Source organism: Chiloscyllium punctatum, chromosome 18 (genome assembly GCF_047496795.1).
Source record: "Chiloscyllium punctatum isolate Juve2018m chromosome 18, sChiPun1.3, whole genome shotgun sequence".
In the NCBI taxonomy this organism is placed as follows: Eukaryota; Metazoa; Chordata; class Chondrichthyes; order Orectolobiformes; family Hemiscylliidae; genus Chiloscyllium; species Chiloscyllium punctatum.
Window position 1 is genome coordinate 75,192,566 of NC_092756.1, and position 6,446 is coordinate 75,199,011.

The following is a 6,446-nucleotide window of genomic DNA, read 5'->3' on the forward strand; positions in this document are numbered from 1 at the left end:
GGTTCGAGTGACTGTCGGAGGGGAGGGCCGTGACTGTGAGGGTGACCAGGGTCGGGGACGTGCTGGATGGTGGGGGCCTGGGCTGGACGCTGCCGCAGGATATAGCGAGCAGGGCAGCGGTAGACGTCCGGTACGTGGCCACCACCATCCGACACCTTAAAACGACGGTGCTCAGACCCCACGTAGTGCCCCAGTTGGAGGATGCTCAGGTGTGTGGTGGGATCCCGTCTGCACTCACTCCTGCCCGGACGGAATTTCACATTGGCCCCAGGGTCCTGTACTTCCTGCGGGAGACTGTGCCCCACAACCTGAGCTGTCTCCGGAGTTTTAGTTTTGTCCCTTTCAGGGGTGTATCACACAGGGCCCTGTACAGACTGCTGCTGCACACCCTCATCCACCTCCCGGACACACCCTGGCGTGCCCATTTACCACCGGGCGGTGGGGACCATCCCCAGTGAAGGGCTCTCTACATGGGAGTCCTTCCCCTTTCTCACGGGGATCTGGGGTGGAGGGTATTGCACGCGGCAGTCCGCAGATTGTGGTGGTTCACGGACTCCCAGCCCAACTGCTTGTTCTGTGGTGCTGTGGAGTCCATGGAACAGGGCGCTTGCACTCCCTTTTTAGCTTTCTGGGAAACCTTCTCCTCCGTTTCTGGTTGGACTTCAACCCCACACTCCCCATCATTGGGCACCCAGTGCCGAGGGGGGAGGGTTGGTCAGAGGATCTCCTCGTGGGTCTGCTCCTGGGCCTGGCCAAACTGGTTGTTAGGGCCGATTGCCTGACCCTCTTCCATGGTTACGTTCGAGCCCGGGTGTCCCTGGAGAAGGAGCACGCAGTGTCTACCAACATCCTTGAGCTGTTCAGAGAGTGCCCTCCCCCTCACTGTTTGGTCACACAGCATTGCCCTTTGATGCTTGTCACTGGCCACTCGGCTGTTTCCTTTCTTCCTGGTGATGGGAATTGAAGAAAGATTTGTCCATCTGTTGTCTTTCACTGTGTCTCACACCTGCACACACACAACATGGGTGCTGGGGAAAATATAAGCACTACCACAGTTAGGCAGCAGTGCGGGGGTAAAGAGAAAAACATTTCTAACCAGGAGATTTAGAATCCCCTCAGTCCAGGGCACTAACTCTGTGCTGGCTGAGCCACAGACAGTGTGTTCTTGCAAAACAAAACTTAAAAGCTGTCATTTTAGCGTCACACATGTGGCCCCAGTGGCCTAATGGATAAGGCACTGGCCTCCTAAGCCAGGGATTGTGGGTTCAAGTCCCATCTGGGGTGTCTGACATTTTAACCCTTGTCTTCATGGCTGATCTTTGTCTGAGGTCAAGTCAATTTTTCATGTCATCTGGATAAGTCCCCAGGTCTGAATTGGGTTGGTGGTACCCTGTGTCAGAAAAACACAGAATGTTGAGGATATGCAGGATAGTGGGGTAAACCGTCAGAAAGAGACAGCACAGTCACAATGGCTGAAAACCTGCTGAGATTCTCCTGAGGATGTCATGGCAGCTCAGTGGCTAGCACTGCTGCCTCACAGCATCAGGGACCTGGCTTTGATTCCTCCCTTGGGTGTCTGTTTGTGTAGAGTTTGCACATTCTCTCCATGGGGTACTCCGGGTGCTTTGGTTTCCTCCCACAGCCCAAAGATGTGCAGGTTCGGTGGATTGGTTTTGGGGAATGCAGGGTGAGAGGATAGGGGTTGGGCCTGGATGGGATGCTCTTCAGAGGGTCAGTGTGGACGTGATGGTCTGAATGGCCTCCTCCCACCCCACTCTAGGGCTTCTCTGAACAAGGTTGGAGCAGATGGTCAGAGCTCCACTGCAAGGCCCAGTCAAGGCTTCGCAAAGGGACTGGCATCCAGGTGTGTGTTCCTACCCTACATTTCTCTGATCTTCCAGAACCTTCTGTGGCTTTGGCCAGTACAATAATCAGCAGGGTTCACAACATCCAATGGGGTCACACCAATACACTTAACTGTTGTCATGCCAGGAGCTATAAAGTGGATTGTCTCAGGCTGACACTTCTCCAATATACAACCCTCAGTCTGGTTGGAACTGGTTCTTCTTGAATCTTTGTAGCTCTTTGATCTTAGTTGCACTGTTCTCTGGAGCTGATAGCTGCTCTTTAATTTAGTTTGGCCAATTTTCTATCAGGTCAAATTTCTCCTGCTGAGGATCAATTGAAAATGCCTGATTTTGTTGCCATGGACACGTGACCACACAGGATTGAGATCAGCTGCACAGTGAAGGTTTCAACAAAATCAAAACCCCAAATAAGATGTGAGCCCATAATCTCTGGTTTAGGAAGTTAGTGCCTTACCCATGAGGTCACTGGGGCTCCAACAGATAGAGCTACCAACTGATGGACAAAGTAACTTCTGTTTTGGTTGTGTTGGTGTCAGTCTAAGCTATATTCTGTCAACATTACCAGCTGAACCCCAGATTACCTGCATGTTTGGTATTTATGACGATGTCCAATATGTCAATGGAAATGATTGAAATCTGGGTGTTCAAGGTTGGAACTGATGGGGCTGTGGCTATGCATTTGGGTCCTTACCTTTCTCAGTCAAGGTATTGAATACAATTGCAAGGAGGCTATGATGGAGATGTGAGGTAGTTAGGCCATCGTTGGAGAACTTGGAGTGTCACATCCACAGATTGGACAAACATTTGTAGGAAGGCAACTGCTGAAAATCACCAGCCCCTGAGTCAGAGTCGGGGTTCACCAACAGAGTTTATTGTCCAAGGAAATCCCGGAGCTCCGGGGAGAGAGCAGCACCAACAGCACAGTGGTCAGCTGTGATTCTTCTCTCAACCCGGAGCACATGGTCAAGATACTGTGATACATTTTGTGATATAATAGGTCAGTGATGAGGTTATTGTCTCTGTAACATGGCTTGTTTATTGGAAACATTGCAGAATCCTTGATTGTTTCAGTGCTGTTATTGTCAGTTCCAGTGTGGCCTTTGTTAATTTCAGTGCAGTTGTTGTCAGTTTCAGCGTCTGCGCGGAAGTCCATTGCTGTAGTAATGGGCGGTAATCGCTCTTCCTGAGAAGGCCGATTACTGCAGCCCTGGCTATTATCACTCTGTATTGAGTCTGTATCTAACAGTTAGCATTTCTATCAAAGGTGTTGTCTGACCCAGACCCTTTGGCGGGCAGTGTATGTTCTTCATGTGTATTGTCTCTCCCATCCGTCTTAAACTAATCAACTCGGTTGTGAGTGCATTGTGCGGGCATTCTGGTGGCCCCAGGCAGTGTCTGTGTTTGCTCTGCTGTCTCTCTCCATGTTGTGGTCCGGCGGCCATCTTGTGTGTCAAGTGCCCAACTTATGGCTCAGCGGCCATCTTGTGTGTCCGTGTACCTAGTGTCACCCTGCCCCGTGCCAACCCCCTCTTCCCTCCCCACTTTGTGGTCAAGGAGGCGAGGGTATTAACTGGAACAATCCATGTTGGGCCATTGGAATCTCCTTCCTGTCCCGATATAGGACTGGCTCTCTTCCACAAAGGGGGGTCTCGCAAGTTCGGGCAGATCTTCTCTCTCTCCAGATTTTGCTTTTTTTTTAAATATACTTTATCCATAAAAAATCAAATAGAAATGCATTCAAAGGTTCTAAGTCATTTGTGTATAGACTATGCAGAGAGAAAAGAACCAACAAAACACTGGAATTTTGACATTTCTCAAAGTTCAGTGTCGTGAAAAAAAAACGGCATTTTGTACTTGGGCAGGAACCGATCTCTGTTCATTGTCAGGCACCAAGAGGGTCTGAGAACTGAAAGGACGATGTGATAATTTGTCAGAAAGACCTGAGACTGTGTTGTTTCCCTGTTACACCTTGGCAGCATCTGCCCGAAACTTTAGTGCATCCCTCAGTGTGTCGTGACAGATCTTGGAATCTGCTCGGCTGTAGCACTCATTTAAGATCAACTATTCCCAGTAGCGTATTGTCCCTGAGCTTTTGTGGCTTAATGGGTAAGACTGTAGCTTCTGATGTAGTGGATTGGTGGTTCACATCCCTTTTGGGGTGTTGACTTTTAAAGCCTGGTCTTTGTGGTGGCTGATTTTCATCCCATATCAACTCCATCTCAATCCAAATTGACCGGATTTTTCAACCACTCCGTTAAAAATCACTTGCCTGCTTCGAGATTATGGAAAATGCTCTTTAGTAGAAACTTGCACAAGGTAATTCCAGGGTTTGGGAGATCTTGGGGTGAATTGTCTGAAAGAGACAGCACAGCCACAATGGGCTGAATGCCTGCTAAGATCCTGTTGATTTGTCCTCAATGCAGCTTTTTGCAACATCTCCACTTCCTCCTTCCCCACTAACTGCAAATATCTTGAAAGTGCTGCACAAAATAACATTGAGCCCTTTGCTATTTTCCTGTCTGCTCCATATTCCTCAGACTTGAGTTGTGCAACATTGGAGTTTGGTTAATTTCTCATATGTCCGTTTGGAGACAAATGGGAAGCGAGATTGATTTATCAAGCAGCCAACAATTTAGCATGAGATGGTAGGGGTAAAAAACAATCAGTGAGAGTATAACACTCAGAAACACACAGTAAGAGAGGTCGGGTGCAGTACATAAAGGCTGTGATTTTCACCCTTGTGTGTGGCCCCAGTGGCCTAATGGATATGGCACTGGCCTTCTAAGCCAGGGCTTGTGAGTTCCAGTCCCATCTGGGGTGTCAGTCACTCGCCCTTTGTCAACTTGATTTCTAATCAACTTTGGGAAAATCTCTAGATGGAAAGTGGTGCCCAACATCGATTTGCAGGATTGAGGTGAATTTTCTGAAAGAGAAAGCACTGTCACAATGGCTTAAAACCTGCTGAGATTCTCCTGGGGATGGCAAGGTGGCTCAGTGGGTAGCACTGCTGCCTCACAGTGTCAGGGACCTGGCTTTGATTCCTCCCTTGGGTGTCTGTTTGTGTCGAGTTTGCACATTCTCTCCATGGGGTACTCTGGTTGCTTTGGTTTCCTCCCACAGTCCAAAGATGTGCAGGTTTCGTGGAATGGCTTTGGGGAATGCAGTGTGAGAGGATAGGGGTTGGGCCTGGATGGGATGCTCTTCAGAGGGTCAGTGTGGATGTGATGGGCTGAATGGCCTGCCCTTCTCACGCGAGGGTTTTTATGAACAGGTTTGGAGCAGATGGTCAGAGCTCCACTGCAGGACCCAGTCAAGGCTTTGCTAAGGGTTTGGCGTTCAGGTGTGTTTTCCTCTTCTCCTGTCCCTGGTCTTCCAGAATCTTCTGTGGCTTTGGCCAATACGGTCATGAGCTGGGTTCACATCATCCAATGGGGTCATACCAATACCCTTGACTCTTGTCATGCGAGGAGCTATAAAGTGGATTGACTCAGGCTGACACTTCTCCAATATACAACCCTCAGTCTGGTTGGAACTGGTTCTTCTTGAATCTTTGTAGCTCTTTGATCTTCGTTGCACTGTTCTCTGGAGCTGATAGCTGCTGTTTAATTTAGTTTGGCCAATTTTCTATCTGGTCAAATTTCTCCAGGTGAGGATCAATTGAGAATGCCTGATTTTGTTGCCATGGTCACGTGACCACACAGGATTGAGATCAGCTGCACAGTGAAGGTTTCAACAAACTCAAAACCCCAAATAAGATTTGAGCTCACAATCTCTGGTTTAGGAAGTTGGTGCCTTTCCCAAGAGATCACTGGGGCTCCAACAGATGGGCCTACCTATCTATGGACAAAGGACCTTCTGGTTTGGTTGTGTTGGTGTTAGAGTAAGCTATATTCTGTCAACATTACCAACTGAACCCCAGATTACCTGCATGTTTGGTATTTATGATGATGTCCAATATGTCAATGGAAATAATTGAAATCTGGGTGTTCAAGGTTGGAACTGATGGGGTTGTGGCTATGCATTTGAGCCCTTACCTTTCTTAGTCAAGGTATTGAATACAATTGCAAGGAGGCTATGATGGAGATGTGAGGTAGTTCGGCCATCGTTGGAGAACACAGATTGGACAAACATTTGTTGGAAGGCAACTGCTGAAAATCACCAGGCTCTGAGTCAGAGTCGAGGTTCACCAACAGAGTTTATTGTCCAAGGAAATCCCGGAGCTCCGGGGAGAGAGCAGCACCAACAGCACAGTGGTCAGCTGTGATTCTTCTCTCAACCCGGAGCACATGGTCAAGATACTGTGATACATTTTGTGATATAATAGGTCAGTGATGAGGTTATTGTCTCTGTAACATGGCTTGTTTATTGTAAACATTGCAGATTCCTTGATCGTTTCGGTGCAGTTATTGTCAGTTCCAGCGTGACCTTTGTTAAGTTCAGTGCAGTTGTCAGTTTCAGCGTCTGCGCGGAAGTCCGTTGCTGTAGTAATGGGCGCTCATCGCTCTTCCTGAGAAGGCCGATTACTGCAGCCTTGGCTATTATCCCTCTGTATTGAGTCTGTATCTAACAGTTAGCATT

The 6,446-nt window shown here is 48.4% G+C and overlaps 1 non-coding gene across 1 annotated transcript; it reads left to right on the top strand.

Moving 5' to 3' along the window:
• Nucleotides 1–1,211: 1,211 nt before the first annotated feature.
• Nucleotides 1,212–1,284, top strand: trnar-ccu (transfer RNA arginine (anticodon CCU)). Its single transcript has one exon. It is a non-coding gene; the product is annotated as a tRNA-Arg (tRNA).
• Nucleotides 1,285–6,446: the final 5,162 nt, after the last annotated feature.